Here is a 19,494-nt window from a genome sequence, read left to right on the forward strand (position 1 = left end):
TCAATTTGGGAAGAAAGATACCAAAATAGTTCAGGAGCCCCAGGAATGAACGCAGCTCCGTCGTGTTACGGGGTCTGGATGCTCTCTGGATCGCTTCCGTCTTGGACGCAGTAGGGCTGATCCCGTCTGCTGCTACCCTCATCCCCAGGAATTCTACCTCTGGAGCTAGGAAGACGCACTTCGCCTTTTTCAGTCGCAGCCCTACCCGGTCCAGTCTGCGTAGCACCTCCTCCAGGTTGTGGAGGTGTTCTTCAATATCGTAACCCGTAATGAGGATGTCGTCCTGAAAAACCACCGTCCCTGGAATCGACTTGAGGAGGCTTTCCATATTTCGTTGGAAGATTGCGGTGGCCGAGCGAATCCCGAACGGACATCTATTGTACTCAAACAACCCCTTGTGTGTCGTGATGATGGTCAGCTTCTTTGACTCACTCGCAGCTCCTGGGTCATGTAAGCTGAGGTCAGGTCCAATTTTGAAAAAAGTTTTCCACCGGATAGCGTTGCAAAGAGGTCCTCCGCTCTCGGTAGTGGGTACTGGTCTTGGAGTGACACCCGATTGATGGTGGCCTTGTAATCGCCACATATCCTGACCGACCCATCCGCCTTGAGCACCGGCACAATCGGGCTCGTCCAGTCACTGAATTCGACTGGCGAGATGATGCCTTCCCTCAGCAGGCGGTCCAATTCGCCTTCTATCTTTTCCCACATCACGTACGGCACCGCTCTGGCCTTGCGGTGTACTGGACTGGTGTCTGGGTTTATGTGAATCACTACCTTGGCCCCCATGAAAGTGTTAATGCCGGGTTGAAATAATGAGTCAAGTTTGTCCAGGATCTGTGAGCATGATACTCGCTCCACAGAGGAAATTGCATTGACATCGTCCCATTTCCAATTCATGACAGAAAACCACCTCCTCCCCTGTCGTGCGGGACCGTCCCCTGGGACAATCGAGAGTGACAGTCTCTTCTCCGAATCTTTGTGGGTCACGACTGCCATGGTGCTGCCGAGCACCGGAATGATCTGCTTTGTGTAAGTCCGTAGCTGTGCATCAATCGGCGATAATTTAGGCCTCCTGGCCTTGGACGCCCACAACTTTTCAAACTGTTTGATACCCATCAGGGACTGGCTGGCCCCCGTGTCTAGCTCCATTGATACTGGGATGCCATTGAGGAGCACTTTCATTATTATCGGTGGTGTCCTGGTGTATGAACTGTATACGTGCTCCACATGAACTCGCTGAACTTCAGCTTCCAGCGATTTCCCCCAGCATTCATTTCTGCAATTTCTGCAGGTATTTTGCTCACCTCTGCAAACTCCGGCTGAGTATGTGACTCCACGCCTCCAGCATGAGCTGCTGTTTGAAACAAAATGTCCCTTGCCAGTCGATCGTCCCTGACTGCCCCGGTGACTGTCCTTGAGTACGCCATTAACAGGTGTTGATGGCCCCATTACTGGCCGCATTGTCCCTTGCAATGGTGTGAATCGCTATTCAGCTTGCCATTGTCTCTGTCGAACTCCCCCTTTGGGTTCGACTACATGTTGGGGCATGTCCGACTGCCCTTGTCTGCCTGAAAAACTGTGTGCTGCTTTAACAATGTTGAATCTCTGTCCCAACCATTCCTTAACACAGTACCTCTCAACTGTTCTGCTCATGGCCATGCTCGCGTGGTTTAAATCCCAGTTTCTTGTCGCCATTGATACGTCCTTACGATACAGTATAAATGCACACGAGGGCCATGCTTGAGAGAAGGAACTTGTCTGTGACCTGTCCTTTATTTCATAGCACTCAACTGAAGGAAGTGGGTGGAGCTTCCCCTTTTATATCTGAAGGTCTAGGTTAGGAGTGTCTTCCACAAGTTCACCACCTTGTGGTCAGTGTTCTCACATGGTACAACTTAGGTCAGAGTATACATGGGTTACAATGCTGGTTGAATACATGACAGGTCCTCCCTGGAGAAAAGCAACCACCACTGCACAAGCTGGGCCCACACTCGAGGGAGAGGGTAAGTCCTGCAAATATTAAGTACTGCGTGAGCTCGCCATGTTTGAGTTCATGGGGCTGTCTCTGTCAGCTACATTTCGGTTGATGCAATGTGCTATTATTCATCGTGATCCTTCACTGAGCCTGCTGCCTGCGCTGTGTGAGCCTACACATGCCACCCACCCTGCCCCCTCCTCTGCTGCTAACCATTTGTCTGTTCTGTTATATTTTGCAGAACTTGAGGCCAACCCTGACGAGGCTGAAGCCGATGCAGAAGAAGATTCAGATGTGGATGAGACGGAAGAAGAGAACATCTTTCAATCCCACCTTCCAGACCTAGAGCATGGGGGGGTGAGGGTGATGGGGGGGGGGCGCGGAGAGGGGAGGGGGAGGTGGAAGGAGAGAGGAGGGGAGGGGCATTTCTATATTCTCAGTTCTTTCCCCTCTCTCTCACCCCAAGGTCGACGCCCTAGTATGTACCATACCCTGGTCTGCGCATGCACAATAGGCTTCCTTAGATTCAATGCTAGGCATTCAATGAAGACATTTGGGGCAATGAAGTCTCATGCAATTCTTTAATTTTTGATTTTTTTTCAAAGTACCACCCCGCCACCACAGGGGCTCGGTGTCCACCCCGCCGCCCCCACCCGCCCACCCCCCCCCTCCCCGCTCCCCCTGGGCTTCTTTTGAAGCTGCTGTATGTCTAAGGATTCTCATCCCTTCGGTTCGGCTTCCAACCCCCCCACCCCGCCAACCTCCCCCTCCCGGGCTTCTTTTGAAACGGAACCCCGAGCCCCTGTGTCCGGGCGAAGGAGCGATTCTGCCGGCCAAAGCTCCGACCCTCTAGCCCGGTGCGGAGTCCTTCGGTGGTGGTGTAGTACTTTGGAAAAAAATCAAAAATTAAAGAATTGCTTTAGACTTACATTTTCTCCCTTTTGGCTTTAAAAAAAATAAGCTTCATGATGCATATTCTTCGTCTTCTTGACTCCCTCCAAAACTTCACATAAAAACAATGACGTCTTTCTCCGGCGATTTTTTGTTGTGCGTTGGTTTTTCTTAAGTGCCCAGAAGTTTTTTTGGGAGTGATCACATACGCCGTTCTCGGAAAAATGTAAGTTGGCCAAACTTGCTGAAATGTGAAAAACTGGCGCAGACATCAGGTTACGATGACGTAAAAGAATACTAGCCTATTAAAATCGTATCTCACTGAGTTACGCTGGCACAGAAACTTTGGGGAAACTTCGATATTTTCATTTACGCCAAAAATACGGCGAACGCCAAAAAAAGGGCGCAGATACATGGGGAAAATTGAGCCCTGTTGAATGGGCTCACTGCATCGGAGAGACTGAGAATGCAAGTAACCGTTGTGGGTGAGTTTTATGTACTAGTGCTGCCTGCGCTCTGTCTGTAGGCTGCCGTTAACCTTGGCACCGCCCGATTTTGGGCTGCATCGAATCTCTCGGCCTTGGTTTGCAGTCCCTTCCCGTTTTCCTCGTACCTTTCTCTCCTATCACACACGTATTGAATGAGTGAGTGAGAAACACTGGGGGTGGATGATCCACGAGGTACTTGGGGCAGGCTGACTCAGGGAATGAGTGAGTGAACAGGTGAGAGATTGTTGCTGCCCCAGTTTCCAGATCCGACTCGAATCGATCTGGAAACCCTTGAGCCACCTGGAGTGTTCGGCCCGAGTCCTCAGCTGTCTGGCGGATATTTTGGTGCACAATTGGTTTGAGCGCTGGTCTGGAGCAGAGCAGAGTGGAAATGTAATTCATCGCTGATGGGGTTCAGTAAGGATACAAGAGGAAATCAAAGATCCCAAACGCTTGGTGTAGGCAGAGGGGATTGGATTGGACATGCCAGTACGATGAAGGTGCAGAATACAGAGGATGCAAGGCTCGTTTCAATTCATATTACTTCACATGTCAGTCGGTTTGGCCATGCGTTCATGTCGAAAATTCCTCCTGTTCTCTCCTTCCACCTCTCCCTCATCCTCCCCTCCTCCTTCCCTCCTTCCTCCCCTCCTCCTCCTTTGCTCCACCTCCCTCCCCCTGCTCGACCTTCCTCTCTCCTCCCCTCCAACCTCCCCCTTCCTTCCTCCTACCTTTCATCCTCCTCCCATCCGCCCTCCTCGCTTCCTTCTGACTCCCTCCCTTCTCCCCCTTCCACCCTGCTACCATCCTTCCTCCTCCCTTCATTCCTCCTCTCTTCCTTCCTTCTTTCTCCTCTCCAGCCAATGTGGCAGACCTTTCCTGCTGGCTGCATGGGTTCTGCTGTATGATGAAGAGCTTGTGCAGGAGATGCAGATGATCAACACTTTTGCAAGGCCCCAGCCTAGAGATTCGATGTGTGACACTGTTATGTGATCTGTGCAGACAGCAGAAGCTCTGCTTTAGTGCATGCATGCGGCGCTGCCTCATAACCTTCCAAAGCTTCGCTTTTGCTTTTTGTCTGCCTCCCGTGTCGGCGTTCCTTCTTTTCCCAGCTGTGGCTCATCTGGCACATGCTGGATTGTGGCGGATATACGGCACTTTCTCTCAGTGCTGTGGAACTTGGGCTATTGAGTCAATTTGTGGAACACATTTTACCTTCTCTGCTCCTGCTTTGATTGAAAATAATGTGACCTCCCTGTACCCTTCTAACTTTCCATTCTAACCCCCTGAGTGAGTGACTGATGCCTGACTGTGTGTAACTTAAACTAATGCAGTGCACACAACTTCAGTTGACTTGTTCAATCTAAATGACTGACTCAGGTATGTGGGATCACTGCAAAGATTTCATTCCACGAGCCAGCAATGCGTCAGAGGGTATAACTGCTTGATTTGAAATAGTTCTTCAAAAATCTCATCGCCAATGATGCTGTTCCTCCCTCTGGTTCCGCAGCGTGTGAATCACCAGGAAAGAATGTGATGATTCTAACACCCTCTCAAGGCCTCATTAGTACCATATCAACCCAAGGACCATGGATCATAAATCTAGCTCTGTTCTTTCAGTATTGACAGATCCCAGCACTTCCAGGCACAAGTGGCCAGCAATAGCTATACCAAAGTATATGCACATATAGAAAAAATAACTCTTTAATCTCTGCACCTCTTACAGTGTGCCATCATTAGAAACACTGGGTTGGGTGGCTAGAGACCGGCAGCATAGAATCATAGAAATTTACAGCACGGAAGGAGACCATTTTGGCTCAACGTGTCCACGCGGTCGACCAAGACCTAATCCCACTTTCCAGCCTAATCCCACTTTCCAGCTCTAGGTCCATAGCCCTGTAGGTTACGGCACTTTAAGTGCACATCCAAGTATTTTTTAGTGTGGTGAGGCTTTCTGCCTCTAGCACCCTTTCAGGCAGTGAGTTCCAGACCCCCACCACCCTCTGGGTGAAGACATTTCCCCTCATATCTCATCTATATCTCCCCCCACCCCGCAATTACTTTAAATCTATGCCCCCTGGTTGTTGACCCCTCTGCCAAGGGAAACAGGTCCTTCCAATCCACTCTATCCAGGCCCCTCATAATTTTATACACTCGATCAAGTCTGCCCGCAGCCTCCTCTGTTCCAAAGAAAACAGACCCAAGCCTCTCCAATCATTCCTCATAGCTAAAATTCTCCAGTCCAGGCAACATTCTGGTAAATCTCCTCTGTACCCTTTCCAGTGCAATCACATCTTTCCTGTAATGTGGTGACCAGAACTGGGGGAAGCTTTTCATTCATCATCTGACAAGCCCTTGCAGGGAGGGGGGCGAGCAAGGAACAGACCTGTGATTGGCCGCAAGTGGAGGAGAGTCCTAGATCTACTGGTGGCTGGGACGATGATCAGAGAGCAGTGCCAGGCAGTGACTGTGAGCTGGGAAGCTAGTGGTGAAGACACTCCTTGGGTAGTGAGCGAGTGTGTGTGTGTGTGTGTGTGTCTGTGTGTGTGTGTTTGTGTGTGTGTGTGCGCAAGATCCCAAAAATCCCCTGGGAGGACAAGTGCACCAACATCAGTGTCCTCGCCCAGGCTAACATCCCCAGCATTGAAGCACTGACCACACTCGATCAGCTCCGCTGGGCAGGTCACATTGTCCGCATGCCAGACAGAATACTCCTAAAGCAAGCGCTCTACTCGGAACTCCTTCACGGCAAGCGAGCCAAAGGTGGGCAGCGGAAACGTTTCAAGGACACCCTCAAAGCCTCCCTGATACAGTGCAACATCCCCACTGACACCTGAGAGTCCCTGGCCAAAGACCGCCCTCAGTGGAGGAAGTGCATCCAGGAGGGCGCTGAGCACTTCGTGTCTCAACGCCGATAGCTTGCAGAAATCAAGCACAGGCGGTGGAAAGAGCATGCGGCAAACCAGTCCTACCCTCCCTTACCTCAACGACTCTCTGTCCCACCTGTGACAGACACTGTGGCTCTCGTATTGAACTGTTCAGCCACCAAAGGACTCATTCTAAGAGTGGAAGCAAGTCTTCCTCGATTCTGAGGGACTGCCTATGATGATGATGAGGTGAGGAATAACAATGCGGAGGATAAGGTTGTACAAAATGTCGTGTTGGCCGGGCTGAAGGATGCTACTAAAACCAGGATTGAGGGGCATGATGTAGCATGATGCAGGGAGACTGGAAAAAAACAGTGAGGGTTGGGTTACCAACCCTCCAGCACTGTCCTGGAGCCTCCAGGAGTGAAAGATTAATCTCCTGGACACTGCTGCGAGCGACCATGTGTAGACTCGGGAAGATGGTCAACATACCAAAGACCCGTAGGACATACTGCAAGAAATGTCACAAGCACCAGCCACGCAAGGTTTCCCAGGACACAGACGGGAAAGGACTCCTTATACGCACAGGGTGAGAGGCATTACGACAGAAAGCAGAGTGGTTAAGGTGGACGGACAAAGCCTATATCGCGAAAGAAGGCCAAGACCACAACGAAGATCGTGTTGAGGCTGGAGGGTGTGGAGCCCAGCTGCCGCTCCAAGAGAATGCTGGCCATCAAGAGGTGCAAGCATTTTGAGCTGGGAGGAGACAAGAAGAGAAAGGGTCAAGTCATCCAGTTCAAAGCTGCATTCTTCACCATTTTTGGAGTACAGGTTCACAATCGAAATTATGAAAATCTAAAAAAAAATAGAGGCATTGTTAAAAACATTTATTTTTCTTTGAACATTTATGTTTGTTGGTTACATAAATATTGGAGATGGGAAAAATGCTGTTTGACTGGGTGGGGTGGTTGGAGCATAAGGTCATGTGATAAAACCTCCAGGAGTATATTCAGCATTAGCGACCCTCAATCGAGGGCAACTGTTGGCTCAATGGCGATGATGGTTGTGGGAGGAGGCAGGGAACCGGAGGGTAGCCCAACTCGAGGCTCCACAAGGACACACCTGCCTGGGTGAAATTGTTGGAATCATTTCGAAGAGTGTATGGACCGGGGTGGTCGGGCCTCACCCAATGGGCCAAACGCACCCAGATACCAAGCAACACATGGCCCAAATATAAAACATCATTGCTACAAAATGCCCACTGGCAGAACCAGTTGTTCTGCAGCAGGTAAGGACACAGGCAGAAAGCTCTGGCAGCTCTCACAGCCGGAGTGAAGCACAACCTCTGACTGCTCTTCCAGCAGCCTTACCCAACTCCTCCAGGCAGCAGCTCCACGGTTGGGAAATGTTGATGCTGGCACGAAAGAAAGAAAGACTTGCATTTATCTTCTGCTTCTTCTTAGGCAGTCCCCCGGAGTCAAGGATGACATGCTTCCACACTAAAATGAGTTCGAAGGTGGTAGATGAGACCAATGCCGGCCAGGTCCCGAACTTCATTTGAAAGGGTGGAAGATGCCTGTGTGTAAATTCTTTTAACGAGGGGTGGCCGTTGCACACCAGCCACCACATGGGCTTGACAGAGCAAGGTCTTGGTCCAAAGGCAAAGGGATCCAAGACGATTGGAGACCAGACTTTGCTGCATGGCCCCAACAGACACATACACACACACACACACACACACATGGTCTTACTGACCCCCTCCATCCCTCCCTTCCTCAGGTCCCCTCTACCTGGTTTTCAAAGATCGCAGTAACGTTGAGCGCATTAATCTTGGAGCAGCTTGTGTATTTGTCCATAGAATACTGACCCCGTATCCCGGGCCCCCCAGCCCTAGCTCTCGCTCACTGATCTCTATGCGTAGGCTCCGCTGTGCTTTTTCCGCTCTCTCTCCAGTTATATCGCGCCTTTATTAACTTCAGGATGTCCCAAAGCACTTTACAACCAATGCAGTACTTTTGAAATGTCGCTGTTCCCATACCCCCTCCAAGTGAAAGGCCTGAATTTAGACACTTCAGCAACTTCTATCTGCCACTGCCTCTAGTCCTTGATCCAGCTGTCACTGGCCCCACTCTTGTTTGTCATTCAGTTACCGTCAGCGACATTCCCCCCCCCCCACCTCTGCTTCTGTTTCTCCCCACACCGTTCTGCTGCTCTTCTTCAAAATAGTGCCATGGCATCTTTTATGTGCACCTGAGAGAGTAGACAGGGCCTTGGTTAATGTCTCACCCAAAAGACGGCACATCCGACAGTGCAGCAGTCCCTTCGAACTGCATTGAAGTGTCAGCCTGGATTATGTGCTTAAGTGTCTGGAGTGGGACTTGAACCCACAAAATTCGTACCCACTGAGCCATGGCAGACATATGAGTCTGCTGTATTGCTGCCCCCAAATGCCCATGGGGAACTTGTAGCCTTGAGCCTCTTAATGACCCCCAATATAGGGTAGCATCCCTTCCTGCAGGGCTCTCTGATGGTGCAGCCTCCAACTTGCCTGCTCAGTGGAGTTCCCACCTGTGAGGCTGTGATCCTCACGTGGGACAAACAAGGGAGAGGAAGAAAGGGGAAGGAAAATAACTAATGGAGAAAGGAAAATGATGAGCAGGGTGAAAGAAGAAGGAAGAGAGAACCTAACATGGAGGATTGACAGAAGTAAAGGAGGAGAAAGAGAGAGACTGACAGAGTGAAGAGGAAGAGAGAGAAGCAGATTGAAGAGAGAGAGAGATGGACAGAGTGAAGAGAAAAAGATGGACAGAATGAAGAGAAGGAGAGACAGGCAAAAATGAAGGAGAAAAATGATACAGATAGATGGAAATGAAGTAACAAAGAATAAGGGCAGGATTTTCTGGCCCTTTGCGCTGCGGGTTGTGTCCCGGAGCGGTGTGAAAGGCGGCGGTGCGGTATCCTGCGTCCTGCCGCAATCCTCCGGTCGGGTTTTGTGGTGGTGCGGAGCAGTACCGCCGTGAAGAGCTGTGCCAGGTGTGCAACGCCTCTGGTTATGACACCGGCGCGAGTTTGGACTTTTGCTCAATCCGTCTGCCTGGGAATGCGCCGCAAAGACTGCCTGGGAAATCAGAGCGGTCCGGCATAGCCGACGGCCCAGAAGGAGGTAAAGTACTCCTTTTAGGTTCCCCCACACACCCCCCCCCACCTCTGGCCCCCCAGCCTCTCTCGGAGCGCATACGACCCGGCTCTTTAGCTCAGGAGTTTCCCATCCTTGCACCACGAGAGATGTACAACGCCTCCCTTCGCGCTGCGCCCCCTGATGCAGGGCCCAGATGCCCAAACTAACACACTAAAACGCAAACTATTCTCGGCCGATAACTTTCCCGCTCCGCTGCCATTATCGCCCCGGAAACAGGAAAGCCGAGAATCCAGCCCATAGACTGAGAGGCAACCAGAAGTGATGGAGGTAGAGATGATGATCCCAATAACTCGATTAGTGGGAAATCATTCAGGCCATAAATTGGGCTCCTGGGTCTTCCCTACCTGAGTCCCTGATAGGCACAAAGAAGAGCTTGTTCCAGAAGTATAAAGCTATGGGCAGCACAATGGGACCGAGATAAATATACCAACATGGTAAAGGAGGTTAACAAACTGGTCAGTAGAACAAAAGCAGGAAATGTGCTGAGGATAGCAGAAAATATTTTTAAAAAATTAAGCAGCTCTATAAATATATTAATAGGAAGCAGCCAGGCCTTTAAACATATCAGGTGGCCATGGGATGGCAACAATATTAAATTAATTTACTTTTTTGTGTTCATGAAGGGCTCTCCCCAGCACAGATGTAAATCTTGGAGTTTGGAGGGGAGGGGGGCGGTGTGGTGAATTCAGAGGAAAGATTGAAATAAATAGAAATGGCAGTTTCTGCTCAGCTGAGGAATTTATAGGAAGACTTGGGACCAGGTGAATCAGGGGGAAGCTCTCCATTGGCTGGAATAATACCTAGTACAAAGGAAGATGTTTGTGGTTGTTGGAGGTCAATCATCACAGCCCCAGGAGTTCCTCAGGGCAGTGTCCTTGGCCCAACCATCTTCAGCTGCTTCATCATTGGCTTTGCCTCCATCATAAGATCAGAAGTGGGGATATTCACTGATGACTGCACAGTGTTCAGTTCCATTGACAGCTCCTCAGATAATGAAGCAGTCAGTGCCCTCGACAACATTCAGGCTTGGGTTGATAAGTGGCAAGTAACATTCGTGCCACACAAGTGCCAGGCAATGACTATCTCTAACAAGAGAAAGTCTAACCACCTCCCCTTGACATTCAATGGCATTACCAGCGCCAAATCCCCCACCATAAACATCCTGCGGATTGACCAGCTAGTAACTGGATCAGCCACACAAATACAGTGGCAACAAGACCAGGTCAGAGTCTGGGTATTCTGCGGTGAGTGTCTCACCTCTTGACTCCCCAAAGCCTTTCCACCATCTACAAGGTACAAGTCAGGAGTGTGATTGGCATACTCTCCACTTGCCTGGATGAGTGCAGCTTCAACAACACTCAACACCTTCCAGAGCAAAGCAGTTTGCTGCAGTGTGTACCATCTGCAAATGCACTGCAGAACCTCGCCAAGGCTGGGAACGCCATCACCTACAAGTTCCCCTCCAAGTCATACACCATCCTGACTTGGAAATATATCGCCGTTCCTTGATCGTCGCTAGGTCAAAATCCTGGAACTCCCTCCATACCATCATAGGCATCATCACTGCACTGTGGGAGCACCTACATCACACGGACTGCAGCAGTTCAAGAAGTCAGCTCAGCATCATCTTCTCAAGGGCAATTAGGGACGGGCAATAAATGCTGGCCTTAAGCGACACCCCATCCCATGAATTATATTCTTATGGTCTTATCTGAATGAATACAATATATATATATATATATATATATAGATGGCTTGGGGATTAAATACAGACCAGGTTTGAGCCCTCTGTTAATTGCTTCAACTAGCAGTGCAATGAACCGCTGTAATATTGGTGAATGCCCAATAATTGCTCACTGTCTTGTCTCCGAGATGAAGAACAGTCACCAGTGTTTATGCATCCACACTCCAGCATAGGTTAACACCCCTCCAGCATTAAAGTAAAGCATCTGTTTCAAACCCCAGCACCATATGTGCCTCCACTGTGATATTTCATAGCTAATTGCACAGAAGTGGATCCCTCAGTGCTCTTTAAAAACTAGCTACTGTATTATAGCAGCGGTGCTGTTTATTTTTAAATGAAGCAAAAAAAAATCCATAAATTTCCATTTTGAAAAGTACAAGGGGTTGGAATTCCGTTTCTAACGGCACGTGTTACCGCCAGAAACGCCGACCGTCGGCGGTAAACGGTATCCACGTCACCGGAGAAATTCAGTCGGGTCTTTGGTGGCGGCACCAGGAGGTAACGCTGTGCCCTCTAACGCCACCCACGTGGTGATGACATCCAGCGGGCAATGCCCCCTTGGTGCCGCTGTCACGATATATGGTCTCCACGGCGGCCTCAGGCCTGAAGAAAGTGGTGAATACACAGCGGATCTCGGGCGAAATCGCCCAGGGAGCAAGGTACGTTTTTGTATTTATTTATTTCTGCATTTTTTTCATTAGTTGTAACAGTGGGGAAGTGTGTGTGTGGGTCGAAGAAGTTTTATTTCTTTTCTCTTCCCGTGTTTCCACCTTACATGCAGCTAGCTAGCCTCCCGTTGCAAAATTGAGTCGGGCTTCTGAGCTCCCGTCCCCATTGCTGCCGAGGATGGTTGTACAACGCCACTTTTTAACGCTGCTCTCTCATCTCTGGGCGTAAAAACTGAATTTGGCCGTCGGAGCGGTAAAATCAGTACTCAGGCGGTGACACCGCCTCAAAAACGGCCATGCCGAATTTCAACCCTAAATGTTTCAGACAACACATCGGTCAGATCAGACATCTTGGGTTCTTGCAGTATTTTTTCAGAAGTGAAATCTTCATAAACAGAAGATGAGCAGGTGCTAACTTGGACACACCTTCACCTGGTCGGTGCTTGGAGAAGGCTAGTCACCTGTGTTGAGTTGTGTTGCATAATGAATGCTGCATTATAAAGAAGATTGATTCTGCATCCACGTGACCCTTTGACCAGGTGTGGAATCGTTCTGTTCATTGATCGAGAACTTGTGAACAGACTATGTTTATTCTGAGACAGACGGAATTCTTTTGAAGGGTCCCCACCCCAGCCCATTACATGTGAGCTGATTCTCTCAGGAAGTCCTTGATGGTTTGATTGCAAATGTCCTTCATGAGTTCCCATAGTTTAGGGTGGGCTCCCCCAATGAATTGTGCAGCATTGTGGATCATGTAGCTGACCCTGTAAGGAGGGCATCCAAATGCAATATTAATTCCCAAGACCCGGGATAGATTTTCCTCCTTAGAGCCAGGGTAACAAAGTTTGGTCTTAATCAGCATAAGCTACTCATAGTTTTCCATCCATTCATTTTAATGAACAGAAAATCACGAACAGCTTGTTCCTGATTTTGTGATAAGGGCTTCCAAATGACCAACGCCTTGACGTTGAATGGGCCCATTCATCCCCGGGTGATGTCATTACTGATCTCATTCAGGTCCGCTTGCAAGTTGAACACTTTTACAAGGTCACGAGGTAGAAGGAGATGAGGGAGGCCATTTGACCCATCTTACCTCATCCATCCAGAGAAATACGCCATTCTTTAAGTGATTCCAGGGTTATCACCATCACTGCTGAACCCATTCCATGTGTTGATCATTTAGAGTTAATAAGAACTAACTTTCACTTCTACGAGCTTGAATTTGTGTTCCTTTGAAGTTTGGTGTTCCAGTTTCATGCCATTTAATAGCTTATATAACTCCGTAAAAATTCTCTCAGTTGCCTCCTTTCTGGCCCTGAAATTCCATGGGATTTTTCCAGATGTCCTGCCATACCCTCGGAGGGTCAGTGGCAGGATCGATGCCAATAGCTACAAAGGGCCATTTACTCCATTTCCTTGGAATGTCTGCCACCTGGGAGACCAGGAAACACCCTGTGGAATTTACAGGCACGTATATAATACATCAGAACATAAGAAATTTTAGGAACAAGAAGAGGCCATTTGTCCCAAATCCATATCTATTTTTTCTTTGACACTATCCCTGAATCACTTCCCACTCGTCAATCATGGGATACATTCCCAACCTCACTGTAGGTAACAATCTGGTGGAGCAGACCTGCCGTGTATTATAGAACCCACACGATTATTCCACTGAAGTTAATGGCTAGTTTCACAAAGGGTGGATCCACAATGGGCTGTTTCACAATGGGCTGTTTCACAATGGGTCGTTCCACAATGGGTCGTTCCACAAAGGGTCGTTCCACAATGGGTCGTTCCACAATGGGTCATTCCACAATGGGTGGTTCCACAATGGGCAGTTCCACAATGGGTCACTCCACAATGGGTCGTTCCACAATGGGGAGTTCCACAATGGGTCATTCCACAATGGGTGGTTACACAATGGGCAGTTCCACAATGGGCCGCACCACAATGGGGTGTTCCACAATGGGCCATTCCACAATAGGCAGTTCCACAAAGGGCAGTTCCACAATGGGTCGCTCCACAATGGGTTGTTCCACAATGGGGGGTTCCACAATGAGTCATTTCACAATGGGTTGTTCCACAATGGGGGATTCCACAATGGGTCATTTCACAATGGGTTGTTCCACAATGGGGGATTCCACAATGGGTCATTTCACAATGGGTTGTTCCACAATGGGGGATTCCACAGTGGGTGATTCCACAGTGGGTCGTTCCACAATGGGGGGTTCCAAAGTGGGGGGGGGGGTCTCTATCGGGAGGATTCTGCATCAGGCGGTTCTATATCGAGCAGGTTCCAGAATGGTTGGGTGTTTCGTTCTACCACATTATAGGACATTCAATGAAGATTAAAGTTTATCCTGATGCCTCTTGAATCTGATTAAAATTTCTAAGCCAGTGGCTTTTCCTGGCAACTAGTTCCACAACAAGTGATAACATTCCGCATGATGTCTTCCTACTCCTAGCTTGTATTTTAGCTTGCTGGAACCTCTCATCCCATTAATTTTGTCATGTTGAGAACTTCAAAAAGGAAAGTATCAAATCAAAGACCAATGCGTATAAGGTGGCCAAGGTTAGTGGGAAACTAGAGGATTGGGAAAATTTTAAGCAACAGCAAAGAATGATTAAAAAAGCAATAAAGAAAGGGAAGATAGATTACTAAGGTAAAATTGCGCAAAACATAAAAATAGAGAGTAAAAGCTTTTACAGATATATAAAATGGAAAAGAGTGACTAAAGTAAATGTTGGTCCCTTGGAAGATGAAAAGGGGGATTTAATAATGGGAAATGTGGAAATGGCTGAGACCTTAAACAATTATTTTGCTTCCGTCTTTACAGTGGAAGACACAAAAACCATGCCAAAATTTGCAGGCCACAGGACTGTGGGAAGGGAGGACCTTGAGACAATCACTATCACTAGGGGGGGTAGTGCTGGACAGGCTAATGGGACTGAAGGTAGACAAGTCCCCTGGTCCTGATGAAATGTATCCCAGGGTATTAAAAGAGATGGCGGAAGTTATAGCAGATGCATTCGTTATAATCTACCAAAATTCTCTGGACTCTGGGGAGGTACCAGTGGATTGGAAAGCAGCTAATGTAACGCCTCTGTTTAAAAAAGGGGGCAGGCAAAAGGCAGGTAACGATAGGCCGGTTAGTTTAACATCTGTAGTGGGGAAAATGCTTGAAACTATCATGAAGGAAGAAATAGCGGGACATCTAGATAGGAATAGTGCAATCAAGCAGACGCAGCATGGATTCATGAAAGGGAAATCATGTTTAACTAACTTACTGGAATTCTTTGAGGATATAACGAGCATGGTGGATAGAGGTGTACCGATGGATGTGGTGTATTTAGATTTCCAAAAGGCATTCGATAAGGTACCACACAAAAGGTTACTGCAGAAGATAAAGGTACGTGGAGTCAGAGGAAATGTATTAGCATGGATAGAGAATTGGCTGGCGAACAGAAAGCAGAGAGTCAGGATAAATGGCTCCTTTTACGGTTGGAAATCAGTGATTAGTGGTGTGCCACAGGGATCAGTGCTGGGATCACAACTGTTTACAATATACATAGATGACCTAGAAGAGGGGACAGAGGGTAGTGCAACAAAATTTGCAGATGACACAAAGATTAGTGGGAAAGCGGGTTGTGTAGAGGACTCAGAGAGGCTGCAAAGAGATTTGAATAGGTTAAGCGAATGGGCTAAGGTTTGGCAGATGGAATACAATGTTGGAAAGTGTGAGGTCATCAACCTTGGGAGAAAAAACAGTAAAAGGGAATATTATTTGAATGGGGAGAAATTACAACATGCTGCGGTGCAGAGGGACCTGGGGGTCCTTGTGCATGAAACTCTTTTAGAGTCTACCTGTAAAACAAAAAACATTAAACTGTGCCACCTGCCCTGGATGACACAGCAGACATTTACAAGGCCCTTTTTTTTTTCCTTTTCTGTGTTTTTTTTTGTTTTTCTTTTTTTTGGTTTTTTTTTGGGCACTAAAATCACATTTTTCTCCAGTGCCCCCTATAAAAGGGAAGGGGGACACTAAAAGCACCGGCAAATAAAACAAATTAAACTTTAAAATGTAAAATCAAATTAAAATTTGGTTGCCGGGTGTGATGATGCACTCCAGTCCCTCCGGTGCCCACCTCTCGCGGAAGGCCGCGAGCGTACCGGTGGACACCGCGTGCTCCATCTCCAAGGACACCCTGGACCGGATGTAAGAGCGGAAGAGAGGCAGGCAGTCAGGTTGAACGACCCCCTCGACCGCCCGCTGCCTGGACCGGCTGATGGCACCCTTGGCCGTGCCCAGGAGCAGTCCTACGAGGAGGCCTTCGGACCTACCCGCTCCCCTCCGCACATGGTGCCCAAAGATCAGGAGAGTGGGACTGAAGTGCAGCCAGAATTTCAGGAGCAGCCCCTTCAAATAATGGAACAGGGGCTGCAACCTTGTGCACTCACTAAAAATATGGAACACGGACTCCTCCAGACCGCAGAAATTGCAGGCGGCCTGGGAGTCCGTGAACCGGCTTAAAAATTTGTTGCACGGCACTGCTCCGTGCACCACCCTCCAGGCCAAGTCCCCGATGAATAGTGGGAGGACCCCTGCGTAGAGTGCCCTCCATCGGGGACCCCCGCCTCCTCCGGACGGCAAGATGGTACGCCATGGCGTGTCCGGACGGCCGGCGAGGATGGCAAAGTTGAGAGTGTGCAGGAGCAGCCCGTACAGGAAACCCCTCCGCGCGGAACTGAAAGGCACGGAGGGGATTTCCCCGAGGCGGCTCAAGTTGTGAGGCGCCGGCCCCCGAGGGAGGTTCCGGGATTTGGCGCCAATGAGGAATTCCGTCCGGACGGGGGTCAGTTCGGACGGGATCTCCCCATGTGCTTGAGCCTCCTCGATGCACCTAACAGAATCAGGGCCCAAAGCTGTTTTTAGCGACTCAATGGCTTCGGCCGCGTGGCGGACGTCGGCTGAATTTAGGCGCTGCGCCAGCGTGCCTGGCGCCATCCAGCCTGCTCCTCCGCCATCGAGCAGGTCCCTGACCCTGGTCACCTCACCAGCCACAGCCCTCTCTTCCGACTGCCACATAAAACCTCGGTCGTGGAGGTACGGATTCCCGAGCAGCGGCTCCTGCAGGACAGCCGCCACTCCAGCCGGCGGAGAGCTGCGCTTGGTGGAGACTTTGTTCCAGACCCTGATGAGGTCCCTGTAAAAGACAGGCAGCTCCCGGAGGGCGGTCCTGACATCCTTGTGCATGAATCCCAAAAGGTTAGTTTGCAGGTGCAGCAGGTAATCAGGGAGGCGAATGGAATGTTGGCCTTCATTGCAAGAGGGATGGAGTACAAAAGCAGGGAGGTCCTGCTGCAACTGTATAGGGTATTGGTGAGGCCGCACCTGGAGTACTGCGTGCAGTTTGGTCACCTTACTTAAGGAAGGATATACTAGCTTTGGAAGGGGTACAGAGACGATTCACTAGGCTGATTCCAGAAATGAGGGGGTTACCTTATGATGATAGATTGAGTAGACTGGGTCTTTACTCGTTGGAGTTCAGAAGGATGAGGGGTGATCTTATAGAAACATTTAAAATCATGAAAGGGATAGATAAGATAGAGGCAGAGAGGTTGTTTCCACTGGTAGGGGAGACTAGAACTAGGGGGCACAGCCTCAAAAAATACGGAGAAGCCAATTTAAAACCGAGTTGAGAAGGAATTTCTTCTCCCAGAGGGTTGTGAATCTGTGGAATTCTCTGGGCAAGGAAAGCAGTTGAGGCTAGCTCATTGAATGTTTTCAAGTCAAAGATAGATAGATTTTTAACCAATAAGGGAATTAAGGGTTACGGGGAGAGGGCAGGTAAGTGGAGCTCAGTCCATGACCAGATCAGCCATGATCTTGTTGAATGGTGGAGCAGGCTCGAGGGGCTAGATGGCCTACTCCTGTTCCTAATTCTTATGTTCTTATATTCTTAACTTCACTGAGATCCCCTCAAGCCCTTCACTCTTCCAAATAAGACAATTTAATCTTTCTTAAATTGCAACTCTGAAATTAAATTGCTGATGCCCAGAGGTAGCTGTCAGTTGTTTCTGTACTCGCTCTTGTGTATCAATATCCTTCCCACGATTCTGTGGCGAGAATTGCACACATCGATGAAGCTGTTTGAACCTGCCTTGGCTCAGTGTGTAGTGCTGTCAGATCGGAGTCAGATGGCTGTGGGTTCACACCCCACGCAAGAGCCTTGAGCCCATTATCTCGGCTTGACACTGCACTACAGTGTTGAGGGAGTGCTGCACTGTCTTTTGGACAAGACATTGACCTGTCTGCCCTCTCCGCTGGATGTAAAGAATCCAAGTGCACCATTTGCGGAATTGAGGGGGGCTTTCCCAGTGCCCTGGCCAACATTTATCCCGAACAATCATCTAATAAAAAATTATCCAGTCATGTATTTCGATGCTGTTCGTGTGACCTTGCTGTGCACAGATTGAGCTGCTACGTGACGCTCTTTTAGTCACGAGTTAAAACTCATCTGAAGGATTAAATTAGGCGCTTAACTGGTGCAATTGATGAAAGGTTTTGTAAACCAATTGCAGCACACACAATAGTCATGGTTTACTGAAATGCGAATTATTTATTCAACAAGGAAAAACCCCACCAGAATCACAAAAGGGTTGACGGGATGGCTAATTTCTGTATAAAACAATCAATAACGAAGGGAACGTGCAAAATTAAGCCAGCATTGTTGTGCAATGTCACCACTTTATGAAAGTTAACATGCAAACACAACGGGCCAACAATTCCGGCTTCCCCTGGACCATACGGAGTTCCTACAGACCCGGGAAGGCATCGGAAATGCTGGTTTCCAGCGCGCAATGCGCATGCACTGGAAACTGGCATTTTCAATCTGTCAAGTTTCTGGCTTGACAGATGGCCGCATCTCGGGAGCGAGGACACTTGTAAGTGGAAATTTCCGATATCTACGCTTACAAATGTCCTCAAAAATCTTGCGCTTGAAAAAGCAGGTGCATAGGCCTACTTTTACAGGCGCAAGAAACAGAAAAACAGAAAAACATATAAAAATAAAGTTATTAAAACATATTAAAAACTCTCCCCACAATGGTAAGTTTATTTAAAAAACTTTTTTAAAAATCGGGAAATTATTTTTTTAAGACATTAATAACTTTAATTTAAATGAATGTAGTGAAATTATTTTCTATTTCTTATTAGTGTTTTGGGTGTTTGGGGCTGTGTTTTGGGTGTTTCAGGCTCTATCACAATCATAGTAATAGGAGTTTATGAGCCTTCGGAACGCCTATTACTGTGATACTTTACCTGATTGGCTGCCCAGAGCCATGTGACTCCAGCTGTAGGCCTGCGCACGCGCCGACGTGCACGTGCTGTGACTGGCAGTCAGGAGAGGCCTCAGCATCGGACGAACACGGGCAGCAGCTTAAGGTAGGCGTGTATTTTTTCTCTAAAATGCCCGCGGGAAGGCCAAACCGGAATTTCAGGGCCAACATGTTTTAACCTCTGCTGGCCATTGGCCAAGCACCCTATAGTTCATGCACAGGTTACAGGCTAAGAGGCAAAGTATAGACATTGCTCCTGCTCTGTCGGATGATATAGTTCCTTTGTCGAAGTGACCTTGTTACAATTCAATACAAAGAGAAAA

The 19,494-nt window shown here is 48.6% G+C and overlaps 1 pseudogene; it reads left to right on the forward strand.

Moving 5' to 3' along the window:
• Positions 1–6,700: 6,700 nt before the first annotated feature.
• LOC139229053 (large ribosomal subunit protein eL42-like) lies at positions 6,701–10,929 on the forward strand (annotated as a pseudogene).
• Positions 10,930–19,494: the final 8,565 nt, after the last annotated feature.

The sequence above is a fragment of the Pristiophorus japonicus genome, chromosome 18, assembly GCF_044704955.1.
Source record: "Pristiophorus japonicus isolate sPriJap1 chromosome 18, sPriJap1.hap1, whole genome shotgun sequence".
Classification (NCBI taxonomy): domain Eukaryota; kingdom Metazoa; phylum Chordata; class Chondrichthyes; family Pristiophoridae; genus Pristiophorus; species Pristiophorus japonicus.